A 16,028-nucleotide genomic window follows, 5' to 3' on the forward strand; every position below is an offset into this window, starting at 1 on the left:
CTTTCCTAGCATCAGGGTCTTTTCCAATGAAATGGCTCTTTGCATCAGTTGGCCAAAGTATTGGGGCTTCAGCTTCAGCATCAGTCCTTCCAATTAATATTTAGGGTTGATTTCCTTTAGGGTTGATGGGTTTGATCTCCTTGCAGTCTAAGATACTCCCAAGAGTCTTCTTCAACATCACAGTTTGATTTCTTATAAGGAAATGGCTCATGTAATTATGAAGGATGGGAAGTCCAAAATCTGCCCAAAGTAGTCCAAAATAGGCCCCAGGCTGGAGACAAGGATGAGCTGATACAAATCAAGTCCAGGGTTGTCTGCTGCGGCCTTCCTTCTTGCTTGGGAGAGGTCAGCCTGTTGCTTGATCAGACTTTCAGCTGATTGGATGAGGCCCACCTACATTATGGAGGTCAGTTTGCTTTCTCAGAGTCTACAGATTGAATGTTAATTTCACCCAAAAGCACCTCAGAGAAACATCCAGAATAATGTTTGGCTATGTATCTGGGTACCATACCTCAGTCAAATTGACACATAACATTAGCCATCACAGGAAGTCTCCAAGTAATCCTGGGTCTCAGTTCTTTTGTTGAAAAATAAGAAAGTGGAATTATATGTCTTCCAACTAAAATAATGAATTCTATGTTTAGGAACAAGGCTAACCAGACAGAGTTCAGGATTCAGGGGCAAAGGATGCTCAAACAGTTCTGCCTCTTTTGATGTCTGATGTGTAACACTACCTGATGCCTGGCAGGGAATCACTAATAATTTGAGGATGGGGCCAGAAGACCTGACTTTGAAAAGAGCCCACTCACACTTTTTGCTAAATGTCAGTGGGTATCACCTTCCCATATCAAATGAGAAAAAAAAAATCCTAATTTTAATTTTAGACACATTGCAATGATTACATTGCTATTATTATTCCTTGCCTTTTATTTTGCTCATTAATTTCCACATGATTTAATTGGCCTTTTGGGCTTTGAAATCAATTTGGTGTCTGTATCCTGGCATCTTCAAGAAGTGTTTTTTTCTGGTGCAGTTTACTACAAATCATCCCCTTGGGGCCTGCCACCTTTTGGTCAATGCTACCCCATTCAATAGAGAGGACACATGTTTTATTTGTTTTGTTTTTTTCCCTTCACACTTTGCATTTTCATCGAAAGTCTAGCGTGTGATAAATTGCCGAAGCTATGTGGCTTCTATTAAAGTATGGGCCTTGTACCTCTCCAAGAAAAGAAAAATGACCCATGATAAATTGGGGAGTGTTTGTCCAGAATTCAGAAGAGGCTGGAAGAGAAGTTAAAGTGTAAACACCAATGTCCATTGAATATTTGCGCAGCCTTTGTAGTCAACTGATGCCACAGGGCAAGTGTGTAGATTTAGATGCTACGGAGAGGACTAGGCCAGGAGGAAGAACTCCTGGCTGGGTGTGGTCTTCAGCAAACTGTAAAAGCAACCTCTAAGCTGAAAAAACAAAAACAACAAACAAACAAGCAAACAAATAACTCCTTTGTTGCCAGGTGGAACACAGTGCTACTGGATTTTTCAATCAAAGCCTGAAATCTGGGGTTCTATGTAAAGTGTACTTTTTTAAAGGGCTAGCAGTTCATTCAAATTGAGTGTGGGAATCCTGTGAAAACCAACACATCTTGTCTGCAAGCCTGGTCCCAGCCTGCCAGTGGCTGGTTTGTGGCCTCCCTCTGTCTTAAACTTCACAAAATTAAGAGAATGTACTAGACTGGTAAAGAGACATTCCAAAGGTGTTTGTTCCTTTTCAATATATAAACAGGATGCTAAACTCAGGACTCTGCCATCCACCTCTGTGTTGGCAGGCAGGGAAGACAAGATTCATCCTGAAGCTGGTAAAGCAGAAGCTTCAGGATTCCTCAGTCGCAGGGCCGTTTCCAAGGCCCTGGGAGAGCCTAGGCAAAGAGGTTATATGATTTTCTGTTTCTGTAGAATTTGCAAGAGTATTTAAAATATTCTAGCTGCAATGCTTTAGGACCATGGTCCATATCCGCTCTGGGTTTTCACTTTTTCACATTCCCCCCAGTGGGCAGTGGTGGTATAGCAGCTAGGGGCATATTTTGGAATTCCAGCTAGCAAGATCCAACTTCAAGCCTTCTCAGTCTTGGCACCCTTGACATTTGGGGCTGGATAATTCTTTGCTAGGGGTGTTGTCCTGAACACTGAAGGATGTCTGCAGCATTCCTGGTCTTCATCCACTGGGTGTCAGTAGCAACCCCCTTCCCTACCCACTCCTATAATTGGGACAAAGTCCCCTGGAAGGAAAAACTGAAGTCCAGCCATTGCAAGCACTGGCCTTGTGCTGTATCTACCTTGCATTAGAGCATAACCACGTGGCCCAGGGTCATACTCGTGTCCAGGTTTACAGTATTGCTAACAGTGTCAATACGGGCATGGCTTCCACAAATACCTGGACTCCTCTCAGTGTCAACTCACCCACTCTCGTGACACAAGAGTGCAAGACCAGGATGCCAGTATGGAAGCACACAGGACGGAGCAGAAAGAGAGGTTGGAAATGATGGCGTTCGAGGCCAGTTTAGAAATTTCTTCCAAGTCTTACAAATCATGTATGCAAACAACTTGATGGAGATTTTCCAATGATGACAGCAAGTGCCTAAAATATATGTGGTTTATTATGAATTTGAAGGAAAATTATCTAACCTACCAATAATAAAAATAAATTCCAGAGGTGAGACTGAATTATATTTCTTTTTCACACTGTTGAAAATAGTATAAAGTTGTCTTATGTAGAGGAGATAAAAGAGTCTATGGCTAAAAACAGAAAAAAGTCTTACACAGAAGGATCAAGTAGTTAAAAACAATATTATTTTCTGAGTTTTATGTTTGTAGTATTTGTCAGCTTTTTAAATATTTTGTTGTGATTTATTGTCTCGGTTCAGTTCAGTTTCAGTTCAGTCACTCAGTCGTGTCCGACTCTTTGTGACCCAATGAATCGCAGCATGCCAGGCCTCCCTGTCCATCACCAACTCCCGGAGTTCACTCAGACTCATGTCCATCGAGTCAGTGATGCCATCCAGCCATCTCATTCTCTGTCATCCCCTTCTCCTCCTGCCCCCAATCCCTCCCAGCATCAGAGTCTTTTCCAATCAGTCAACTCTTCGCATGAGGTGGCCAAAGTACTGGAGTTTCACCTTTAGCATCATTCCTTCCAAAGAAATCCCAGGGCTGATCACCTTCAGAATGGACTGGTTGGATCTCCTTGCAGTCCAAGGGACTCTCAAGAGTCTTCTCCAACACCACAGTTCAAAAGCATCAATTCTTCGGTGCTCAGCCTTCTTCATAGTCCAACTCTCACATCCATACATGACCACAAGAAAAACCATAGCCTTGATTAGATGAACCTTTGTTGGCAAAGTAATGTCTCTGCTTCTGAATATGCTATCTAGGTTGGTCATAACTTTCCTTCCAAGGAGTAAGCGTCTTTTAATTTCACGGCTGCAGTCACCATCTGCAGTGATTTTGGAGCCCCCAAAATAAAGTCTGACACTGTTTCCACTGTTTCCCCATCTATTTCCCATGAAGTGATGGGACCAGATGCCATGATCTTTGTTTTCTGAATGTTCAGCTTTAAGCCAACTTTTCCTCTCCTCTTTCACTTTCATCAAGAGGCTTTTAGTTCCTCTTCACTTTCTGCCATAAGGGTGGTGTTATCTGCATATCTGAGGTTATTGATATTTCTCCCAGCAATCTTGATTCCAGCTTGTGTTTCTTCCAGTCCAGCATTTCTCATGATGTACTCTGCATATAAGTTAAATATGCAGGGTGACAATAGACAGCTTTGACGTACTCCTTTTCCTATTTGGAACCAGTCTGTTGTTCCATGTCCAGTTCTAACTCTTGCTTCCTGACCTGCATACAAATTTCTCAAGAGGCAGATCAGGTGGTCTTGTATTCCCATCTGTTGAAGAATTTTCCACAGTTTATTGTGATCCACACAGTCAAAGGCTTTGGCATAGTCAATAAAGCAGAAATAGATGTTTTTCTGGAACTCTCTTGCTTTTTCGATGATCCAGCGGATGTTGGCAATTTGATCTCTGGTTCCTCTGCCTTTTCTAAAACCAGCTTGAACATCAGGAAGTTCACGGTTCACGTATTGCTGAAGCCTGGCTTAGAGAATTTTGAGCATTACTTTGCTAGTGTGTGAGATGAGTGCAATTGTGCGGTAGTTTGAGCATTCTTTGGCACTGCCTTTCTTTGGGATTGGAATGAAAACTGACCTTTTCCAGTCCTGTGGCCACTGCTGAGTTTTCCACATTTGCTGGCATATTGAGTGCAGCACTTTAATAGCATCATCTTTCAGGATTTGAAATAGCTCAACTAGAATTCCATCACCTCCACTAGCTTTGTTTGTAGTGATGCTTTCTAAGGCCCACTTGACTTCACATTCCAGGATATCTGGCTCTAGGTCAGTGATCACACCATCGTGATTATCTGGGTCATGAAGATCTTCTTTGTACAGTTCTTCTACTTAGTTTTGTATTCATAGTTGTATGTGTGTGTGTGTGTGTGTGTGTGTGTGTATATATATATATATATATATTTTTTTTTTTTTGGTAAAGGCACATCTCCACTTGAATTACATATACTTCAGACCCCTTAAAATCTGGGTTTGTATCTGGATTTTGGATATCAACGTGAGTGGAGAGGAATCTCTGGAGTGTATATGGAAGTAATTTTCTGAGAGAGTTGTTGGTGTGCCATGGATCACCCCTCCTATCCCCTGCCAGCCCCACTCTCCCCAGTCACCAAGGTGAGGGAAAAGGGTGTTTTGCTTTTCGTGACAAACGAAAAGAGGATGACTCAGAAAGCTTGATGTTTAGCTCCTGCAGCTGATGTAACAACAGGACCAGTGTGTGTGACAACAGGACCTGACTCTGTTTGTTTTGTGTGTGTGTGTGTTAGTCGCTCAGTCATGTCTGACTCTCTTAGCGACTGCATGGACTGTAGCCTGTCAGGCTCCTCTGTCCGTGGAGTTCTCCAGGCAAGAATGCTGGAGTGGGTTTCCATGCCCTTCTCCAGGGGATCTTCCTGACCAAGGGACTGAACCTGTGTCTCTTGAGCCTCCTGCACTGACAGGCAGATTCTTTACTCCTAAGCTACCAGGGAAGCCCACTTGACTCTAGGCTGGAACCTAAAAGGGAGAGTCAGGTAGCTAGCTGTTCAGGCAGCTGAAGCCAAGGAGGGGTGACTGCATTGATCCATTTACACTCACAGAGTTTATTAGGGGTAAAAATTTTCCATGGGCCAGAGAGAGACCAAGTGCAGCTCTCTCAAATCCTGCCCAGGAGGTCACTGTAGAGAACGATGGAGGCCCATGTGGTGACAGAGTCCATGTGGTGGGATCTATGGAAGAATCAGGGGCTGCGGGGCCACTTCTGGCCAAGGAAAATGTGGCAGTGCATCACAGGAAGTCCAGCTATGTGTTCCCAGGGGAGAAATCGGAAGATCCCTAAGGGTGCTCAGTCAGTCATGGCCAACTCATTTCGACACCAAGCCCACCAGGCTCTTCTGTCCATGGTATTCTCCTGGCAAGAATGCTGGAGTGGGTTGCCATTTTCTGTCCAGGAAATCTTCCCGAGCCAGGGATTGAACCTGTGTCTCCTGCATTGACAGATGGATTCATTACCCCTAGCGCCACCTGGGAAGCCCTCTAAAGAGGAGAGACTCCCCCAAAGGAATACCAACTAAGACACAGTGACAAGCATTGAACACCAGCCAGTCCCAGATGTGTGAGGCAAGGGTAAAATGGTGCCAGGTAAGTAAAAATTGTCCTGTTCCCCTCCCTCCCCTCCCTCTCCCCAGTTGCTCTGTACTCAAGGTCAGCTAATAGTTGGGAAGGAGTTAAGAAGAAAGAAAGAGGGGGACACATTTCTCAGGGCAGCTAGCATTTAGAGTGACCATAGAAGCTGCTTATAAGGCCGGTCTTTGGCTGCTGTCTGGGAACTTGGATTTCAGGAGGGTTCCCGTGCCTCCATCTCCTTGGAGTAGCTCGCTGGGCCTAGTCTGTTTGTGCAAACAGTACACTTTATGCTGAACTCCTGCTTTCCTCCTGGGACCCCTGAATTTTGCTACATGTTAGGCAAGGGTACCCATGAGGCAAAATCCTGAATAGTGTGTCTCTAATGAACTTCCTCAGTTGGCAACCTTTCACATATGTCATCACAGCTCATTGTTGGGAGGATTAATTTCATGCTGTGTGCCTCCACCAGGAGAGGACTGTGGAAGCTTGTGTCTAATTTACCCCAGATTTTTGCTCTGTGTGCCTTTCCCTTTGCTGGTTTTGCTTTGTATCCTTTTGGGTACAGCACAACTATATGCAAATCCTGTGATAGATTCTAGGAAATCACTGAACCAGAGAGGGTCTTGGGGACCTCCCGATACCAGGTCCTGGGTATGGAAATAGAGGGGAGTTTTGCTTGTGAATGAAGCTCAAAGCTCCGCTTATTAGACAAACTAGAAGCTGAGTGACTGAACTGACACTGTGTTTTTGGCTTGAAGTAAACAGGAGTGTCATGAGATCAATCAAGTTTTCATGCAGAGATAGAACAACCAGCCCTATAAGACTAACAAAGTGGTAGAAAACAAGAATAAAATTACATTCTGCTTGCATCCTGTAAGGTAGGTTTGTTCCATATGTCGATGCTGTGCCTATTACCCCACTGAACTCTCCTAGTAACCAATGGAGACAGGAAGGACTTTACAAACAAGGAAACCAGTATAGCTAAGGGTTGAAAAGACATTCATAAGCTCGCGTGGCAGTGGAAGTATGACCCAGATATTGCAGTTTGGCCCTCTGCCTCTAAGATTTGTTTTTTTTCCCCACTTGGCCACATTGACTTTGCTGTTTAATATAGAGTGATGGGATCAACCAAAAATCTATAGTTCTCTCCTCTAAAAATAAAACTGACATTACTGCTCTGTGGACGCTGTCTGTTCACATCCATTAAACATGTGTCCTTTGACATATATTTATATCCTATCTGGGAGCTTAGTTTGAACAGGCTCATCTGTCCTGTTTGAACTGATGACCTTGGAGCAAACCAGCTCCTAAGAGAATACGGCCTGCGCCTTTGATCTTGTAGACTGGTAGATCCCGGTAGTAGCCTGTGTGTGTTTGTGTTTACATGCCTACAGAGTGGGGTGTAATTCTGTCCCACCTGAATGATATACTGAATGTGTCATGTCTGCTGTAATAGTCATCAATACACAAAAAAATCTAGTCTTTCCTTTAATGCGATCAGTTAGGGCCTCAGCTTGATGACTTCAACAAGAGCAAAGTCCAAACCAACTTTCTCAAACTTTAACCTGTCCAACAACTGACCAACCATTTTACTAGATATTACGCTAGATATGTGAGATGCAGTAATGAACACAACAGAGCTGCTGGCCCGAGGAAGTTCAGGCTCTAGTGGGGAAGACAGGCAAGAGAATCAAATAAAATTTCAGTGGGATATACTGTAGCAGAGTCAGGTGGACAGATGGGTCATTTATTTGTTTAGTCTTAAATTTTTATTGGAGTACAGTTGATTTACAATGTATTTGTTTCTGCTCTACAGCAAAGTGAATCGGGTATACATATACATGTGTATACGTGCTTAGTCTCTCAGTTGTGTCCAACTCTTTGCGAGCCCAAGGACAGTAGCCCGTCAACCTCCTCTGTTCATGGGGATTCTCCAGGCAAGAATACTGGAGTGGGTAGCCATGCCCTCCTCACATATGTATATACATGCACTCATATGTTGTCCAGTCACTCAGTCATGTCCAACTCTTTGAGACCCCCAAGCAGCTTGCCAGGCGTCCCTGTCCTTAGCTGTTTCTCAGAGTTTACCCAAACTCATGTCCATTGAGCCAGTGACGCCATCCAGCTGCCTCATTCTCTGTTGTTTCCTTCGCTTCTTGCCCTCAATCTTTCCCAGCATTAGGGTCTTTTCCAATGAGTTGTCTCTTCGCATCAGGTGGCCAAAGTATGTATGCATATACATACACTTTTTAAAAAGTTTTTTCCCATATAGACCATTGCAGAGTATTGAATAGAGTTCCTTGTGCTATACAGTAGGTCCTCATTAGTTACCTATTTTATATATAGTAGTATGTGTCAATCCCAATCTCCCTTTTTCCTTACTGGTAACCATAAACTTGTTTTCTACATCTGTGACTCTATTTCTGTTTTATAAATAAGGTCATTTGTACATTTTGGGGGGGAAACAGTGGAAACAGTGGCTGACTTTATTTTTCTGGTCTCCAAAATCACTGCAGATGGTGATTGCAGCCATGAAATTAAAAGATGCTTACTCCTTGGAAAGAAAGTTATGACCAACCTAGACAGCATATTGAAAAGCAGAGACATTACTTTATCCACAAAGGTCCGTCTCGTTAAGGCTATGGTTTTTCCAGTGGTCATGTATGGATGTGAGAGTTGGACTATAAAGAAAGCTGAGGGCCGAAGAATTGATGCTTTTGAACTGAGATGTTGGAGGAGACTCTTGACAAGAGTCCCTTGGACTGCAAGGAGATCCAACCAGTCCATCCTAATGGAGATCAGTCCTGGGTGTTCATTGTTAGGACTGATTTTGAAGCTGCAACTCCAATACTTTGGACACCTGATGCGACGAGCTGACTCATTTGAAAAGACCCTGATGCTGGTAAAGACTGAGGGCAGGAGGAGAAGGGGATGACAGAGGATGAGATGATTGGATGGCATCACCGATTCAGTGGACATAGGTTTGGGTGGACTCCGGGAGTTGGTGATGGACAGGGAGGCCTGCTGTGCTGCATTTCATGGGATCGCAAAGAGTCGGACACGACTGAGCTACTGAACTGAATTGTACATTTTTTTTAGATTCCATACATAAGCACTATCATGTACTCTTTGTTTTTCTCTGTCTGACTTACTTCATTCAGTATGATGACCCCTAGGTCCATCCATGTTGTTGCAAATACCATTATTTTGTTCTTTTTATGGCTGAGTCATACTCCATTGTATACATGTACCACATCATCTTTATCCTTTTCTCTCTCAATAGACATTTAGGCTGCTTCCATGTCCCGGCTATTGTAAATAGTGTTGCAATGAACACTAAGGTTCATGTATCTTTTCAAGTTATGGTTTTCCCCAGGTATATGCCCAGTAGTGGAATTGCAGGATCATATGGTATGTCTATTTTTAGTTTAAGGAACCTCCATCCTGTTCTCCATAATGGTTGTACCGATTTACATTCTCAGCAACAGTGTAAGAGGTTCCCTTTTCTCCACATTGCCTCTCCAGCATTTACCATTTGTAGACTCTTTGATGATGGCCATTCTGACCGGTGTGAGGTGATATCTCATTGTTGTTTTGATTTGCATTTCTCTAATAATTAGTGATGCTGAGCATCTTTTCATGTGCTTTTTGTCCATCTATATGACTTCTTTGGAGAGATGTCTATTTAAATCTTCCACTTATTTTTTTGATTGCGTTGTTGGTTTTTTGATATTGAGCTACATGAGCAGTTTGTAAATTTTAGAGATTAATCTTTTGTTGATTGCTTTGTTTGCAAATGTTTTCTCCCATTCTGTGGGTAGTCTTTTCATTTTTGATAGACTGCTTGCTTTGGGACATATCCTATCTCTATTTTCTAGCTTTGTCACCTTGGGCAAATTGCTTAACCTTTTTATACCTCAGGTTTATCATCTATAAATATTCAACCAACACTGACTCTGAGACTGTTCAACTGTATGTGAACCAGTGATATGTGAGACTCTGGGTTATAATTGTGATGGGATCAAGTCTTTGCTTTTGGGAAGTTCCCCTTCTGTTGGTGAGATGCACAAGCAAATAGGTAGCCATTATAATCAATAATAAGACTCCCGTGGGGGAAATTCAGAGCGGTGTGGAAGCATATCCCTATTCGGTTGTAAAGGCTGCCCTTTGTTCACGAAGAGTTCTGTCAAGTTATAGGCAGAGAGAGAGACCGGGCACCCTCAGTTATATTCAAAGGAGAATCGGCAGGATGGTGAAGGGTTGCCGAACTGGATGACATGAACAGCAAGGACATGAATGAAGGAGACTTGTTGAACCTGAGAAAGATAAGATTCTGGACACATAAGGGCAGATTTTCATTATCCGAAGGGCCTTCATCTGAAAGTTTCCTGGTTTGGGCCCTATTCCCCATGCTCACATATGGCGGTTCCTGGGACACTGATCTCACCACAGCCCTCCCTCCGTTCTGTGCGCCCATCCCACACTGTTGCCTGTCGGCCTTTCTGGCTCCTCACTCACCCTGCCCTGGCCACACAGGCACCTGTTGCTCCTTACGCACTCCAGGAGCGTTTCCTCCTTAGGATCTCGGTGTTTGCAGGAACCGCCCTCTCCCCAGCTACCTGCCGACACACTTACCTCTTTTGGAACTTGCTCAACCCTGCAGGTCTCCTTGTTGCCCTCATCTGGTTTTTCCTCTGTAAAGCGCGTCTCTTCCAACCCAGACCAGATATTTCCCATAACTCTCTTTATTGTCTGTCTTTCCCAACTGGAATGTAGTTCCATGAGGGCAAAGATATGTGTAATTTATTTAATGCTGGTTCCCAGAGCCAATGGCAGTACCTGTCGGTGGGAGATGCTCAGGTCACATTTGTTAGATGAAAACACATGAGAATGGATGCTCTGACAGAGCTTTTGAAAGGCTAACTGAGAGCTTTGGGATAACGCGAGAACACTATCATTGGAAGACTTCAGACTTAGGCTGGACAAACCTTGGCCGTGACCTTGTAGAGAGTATTGAGAATTAAGTGGTAATTAAGTATTTTGTTCTTTTGAAGCACTCACTGTGTCTAGTTTCTAATTAGATGAAGGATAACTAGTAACATATTTTATTAATAAAAGAGCAATGCTCTTCCTGTCCGGATCTAAGATTGTGCTGCTAACAGAAAGATACCTAATTGCTTTTTCGGTTGGATTTAAAAATAGTTAGCAGTGATTACATATTTATAATTTATTTTAATACATGTCAATTATTAAATTATGTTTAATAATTAAATAATTTCACTAATAAAATTTTTTTTAATAATTAAAAAATTAAGTTGTGCTGGCTTATTTCAGGTAGCTCATACCATCTTAAACCCAATCTTTTGGGCCACATGATCCTAACACAGGCATTACTTACCCCCAGTGGTATTTTACCTTAAGTGCATGACCCAGTCTTAAATAGGCATCTTGAAATCCAGAGATATAAATTACACTGGCAAAATAATTACAAATATATCAATCTGTGTTGTGTGTTCTGAATAGCCATTCTTTTACATATTTGATTTTCTTAATGGACGGGCAACACTCAATTTTAAAAGCATATTACATTGTTAGGAAGATAGGTCATTTACTCAAATTTTTTTCTTAGTTTCAAATTACTTAAATTTTCTTCTTTTCCTATACTTGCAACGGTCCTAAATCTCTGGCCCCTTATCTTATACACTTATAGAGATACCAAGTCTTAAGCATTTTGAGTTCCTCCCAATTGAAAAGCTTGAGCATTTTCCTACACCAAATGACAATAAAGTCTGTAGTCGGTTTCCTAGGGCGTGGCTCATATACTGTATTTAAAATAGGCACCTTACCCCCATATCTCACCTGTAAACCTGTATGAGACCTCTTGTGTGCAAAGACAAGAAGTATAGAATTTTGGAATTTTCAAGAGTTTTACACTATGTGTAACTTATTGTTGTTGGTGGTGTGTGTATGTGCACGTGCAAGTGTTTTAATCCCATTCTAATGAGTTGAATGTTTGAAGCATCGTAATTGTCAATATAAGCTCTAAATTAGTTAGCCTTTGAAACACTAATCAGAAGCCCACAGATTAGTAGTTCTGTTGGAAGGATTCAATTTTCTTTGATCAACACCAGAGAGTCTGTTAATTAGTACAATTGATGTTAGGCGTGATGTTTAAATTGGTGAAATGACCGGGTCCAAGATACATAGTCTAGATGGCTTACAAGGCCTTCTAATCTACTGATACAATTGCTTCACTTTGAGATAAAGCCCTGTCCTCGGGATTCCATCCAGGTCTGCGTGTAGCTTCCAGTGCGGGATTCCATCACCTCCTCTCTACTGGAGGGACAGCTGAATCCTGCCGCTAGAGTACTGTGCACGTGTCTCAAGACAGCCTTTCATCAAATGCATGAGCCAGAGTATAGGAAAGATAAGAGAGCGGAGATGTTGTCAAGCTTGCCCAATTTGTTATATGACTCTGGCTTGTTGTTGTTTAGTCTCTAAGTCACGCCCAGCTTTTTGCAGTCCCATGGACTGCAGCATACCAGGCTTGCCTGTCCTTCACTGTCTCCCAGAGTTTGCTCAAACTCCCGTTCATTGAGTCAGTGATGCCATCCAAACATCTCATGCTCTGTCACCCCCTTCTCCTCCTGCCCTCAATCTTTCCCAGCATCAGGGTCTTTTCCAATGAGTCAGCTCTTCGCATGAGGTGGCCAAAGTGTTGGAGCTTCAGTTTCAGCATCAGTCCTTTCAATGAATATTCAGGGTTGATTTCCTTTTTAGTTGGCTGGTTTGATCTCCTTGCTGTTCAACAGATTCTCAAAAGTCTTTTCCAACTCTGGTTACTGCTAAATTAGTAAACATTTGAATACCCGATCGAATTTGCTCAGAGACTAGCTTTTGTGTGAATATGCCAGTTGGTAGAAAAACTGTCAAGGAGTATACCCCTCACTGCAGACTCCAACCATGGAAGTCACTCATGTCTAATTGTTAATTGTCAACAACCACATTGGCTAATGCCAATGAAGGTATGCCCTTCATGGTTATGGAGAATTTCAAGATGTTAAAAGTCCCATAAAAGTAAGTATATGATAAATTTACAAATATTTCCCAAGAAATAAGTAAAACAACAAATCATATGATTTATACTATATCAAGTGAACTAAGAATTTTCTAAATCTGCTACACTAATAGCTTGTATCCAAGTAGAAATGATCCTACAAACGAATTATGTCCTTTAAAATGGGAGAGAGATGTTTTTCTCTCTGTTAATAGACCTACTCTTACAGAAAGCCCAAGAAATTAGGATCGTGTGGATGTTCAGAAAAGTTGCAAGGTGAGGAAGGAGATAGAGGTTCTTTAAATAACTGAATACATTATGGAGAGAGGAGAAAATAAAATTAGCTAAGGGGAATGTATATAGTTTGGACATTTTAAACAATGACCTAGGGTGGGGTTAACTTAGCGATGACCAGAGGTGAACAGTGGAGAGGAGCAAGGGAGTAGTATGACCTGGGTGATTTATCTGACGGGGAAAGAAGAGGGGAGGTTGTGGCAGAAGAAAATCTTTCTAGGGAGTAGGTTTCCACACTCATCACTGGGGCACGGTTAGCCGGAAGCAAATGTTCACTTTATAGCAGCGACAACTGGGTCGTTGAGCTGGGGCATGGCAGTGCATGCAGTGGTCCTATCTCCTTTCCATTGCTTGGGTTTGTAAGTCAGAGACTTTTAGTATTCCTAGAGCAAAACTTATTCTCTGCTTTCAAAACATCAAGTTTAAACCTGGGGGTCCTAACTTTTAGGCTTAATACTCATTGAAAATAGGTTCTACTTGTGACCTAATTTGCAATTAAATACAGTCAAATTTCAGTAATATTTCTGAGACAGCCACTAAGCAATGCAAAGCAAAACAAAAACAACAAAACTCTTGACGTACAGCTAATTTATAAACTGATGTTAGTCCTTGTTTCCAAAAATAATATCTGAAGACAGAAATAAGGAACTGACAGCATTTACAGCAATTAGGTACAATTAGGTACTGTAACAGACGCAGTCCAAGGGATGATGTAAATGCCGATTCCTTCATTTTAAATTCTCTAACAAGGAAAGGAGGGTGTCAGAGGATGAGATGGCTGGACAGCATCACTGATGCAATGAATATGAACTTGGGCAAACTCCAGGAGATGATGAGGGACAGAGAGGCCTGGCATGCTGCAGTCCATGGGGTCGCAAAGAGTCGGACATGACTGGATGACTGAACAACAACAGCAATGAGGATATTATTTTTTTCTCCAATATAAAAACAAAAATCAGATATGGAACGTAGAAAGCAACACATACGGGTGAATGGAAGTTCTTGAATCTAGCACCCAGAGTCTGTGCCATGAAGACATGCTGTTCTTCACTGCATTAAGTTCTTAACTTCATCACCAGACAGGCATCCAAAGGAAGAAAGGGTCTATCACACTTAACCTCAGAAGGCCCGAAAATCAGTCACTTTTTAGCTTTGGCAAGTGAACAGTGAGTGGGGTGGCAGTTGTTGATTGCTGTCTTTGTCATTGTTGCCAAATCCCACAGCCAGACTGAAGCTCCATTCTAAAGGACCCACGTGTCCAATTGAAACAGAGGATGACCTTGTCATAGGCAAGGCTGGGAGGAAGTTCTGTGCCTGCCGAATGAGCAACGGATAGTTCCAGTCATGGTTGATGTCAAAAGCTCTATGAAACCAGGGGATGTCATGCCAACCCTGGTGCTCACATGGGGAACTCATTAACGCACCAATGGTTCTGGGCTTTTTTTTTTTTTTTTTTTCGTGAAAGAAAGTGCTAGAATTCAAAACAAATGGCCAAGTGCATTTTGTATTTATATCAGTCTAGTTTTTACTTGAGCATAAACGAAGTCTTTCCACATATGCTAATGGAAACCAGTTTTGATTTTCTGTTTGTCTCTGGGTTTGCTTCCTAGAAAAGAAAAAAAAAAAGGTTCATTCTCTGTCATCAAGGGTAGTGATTATAGGAAATCAAATCTGAAAGTTAATAATAGCAATTCATTGCTATAAGTATGTATTGAATGGTGTCCATTCTTTCAACAAAGATGTCTTAAGCATATATTTTATGCAAATCCCTCAGAGGATACAAATATGAATAAGACATAGAGTGTGCTTTCAAGAATTCCAGACTTTAGAAAAGAAGATAAAGAAATTCACGTCAATAGCTCTAACAGTGGGTAGAAATGATATCTGCATTATAAAGGAAGCAGAAATAAAATGCTAGTGTTTGCAGTGTACTTGGAATTTAAAAAGCAGTGTGTGGGCTTTGGGATCTAAAACACCTGTGTTAGTCTCTTGCCTTGGTCATTTATTGTGACATTGGGTATATTGTTGTTCAGTTGTTAAGTCGTGTCTGACTCTTTGAGACCCTGTGGACTGCAGCATGCCAGGCTTCCCTGTCCTTCACCATCTCCTGGAGTTTGCTAAAACTCATGTCCATTGAGTCAGTGATGCTATCCAACCATCTCATCCCCTGCTGGCCCCTTCTCCTCCTGCCCTCAAACTTTCCCAGCATCAGAGTCTTTTTCCAATGAGTCGTCTCTTCCCATCAGGTGGCCAAAGTACTGGAGCTTCAGCTTCAGCTTCAGTCCTTCCAGTGAATATTCAGGGTTGATTTCCTTTAGGATTGACAGGTTTGATCTCCTTCAATGTAATCATGCTGCATCTGAATCCCCTATTTGTATTTAATAAAATGGTCTAGCAACACTTGCCTCAACAATGAGTTGAGGTTTAACTCAGGGTTCAAGTGCATAATGTATGTAAATTGCTTACACAGAACTAGGCAGAGATTGGTATTATAAAAGATAAAGAGGTTATTTCATGCTGAGACCATTAGGAAACATTTTATCTGAGTCTTAGAAGCTGGATAGAAAGAATTACATCATCAAAAAAGCTGGGGTGGAAGGACACTTGGCCCATTCAGGGAACAAAATGTTGCTCAGTTTTTCAGGAGTACCTTGGTGGCAAGGAATTCTGTTTACCCAGCAGTGGAGAGGATCTGAATGGGTTTGTTGGTCGAGCTTGGAGTACAGGTATATAGTAATGACCCTAAGCAAGGGGAAAGATTGGGAAATGGTCCAAAAGTGGGATTACCTGGCTTATTTCCCTCTGCATAGCAACCTGGAGCTAGTTCTCTAAGCAGATTTGCTGTCCTGGGCTGCCACTATCTGTCTTTCTTCCTCCTAGGACAAAAATCCTTTG

At 42.2% G+C, this 16,028-nt stretch overlaps 1 long non-coding RNA gene across 3 annotated transcripts in view; it reads left to right on the top strand.

Moving 5' to 3' along the window:
- Positions 1 to 16,028, top strand: part of LOC133260350 (uncharacterized) — a 163,856-nt gene that overhangs the window by 106,512 nt on the left and 41,316 nt on the right. For all 3 annotated transcript variants that reach the window (XR_009740772.1, XR_009740773.1, XR_009740775.1), the window contains one exon: positions 5,656 to 5,797. This is a non-coding gene — a long non-coding RNA (uncharacterized LOC133260350). The remainder of the gene's footprint in view (positions 1 to 5,655; positions 5,798 to 16,028) is intronic.

Source organism: Bos javanicus, chromosome 14 (genome assembly GCF_032452875.1).
Source record: "Bos javanicus breed banteng chromosome 14, ARS-OSU_banteng_1.0, whole genome shotgun sequence".
NCBI classification, from domain to species: domain Eukaryota; kingdom Metazoa; phylum Chordata; class Mammalia; order Artiodactyla; family Bovidae; genus Bos; species Bos javanicus.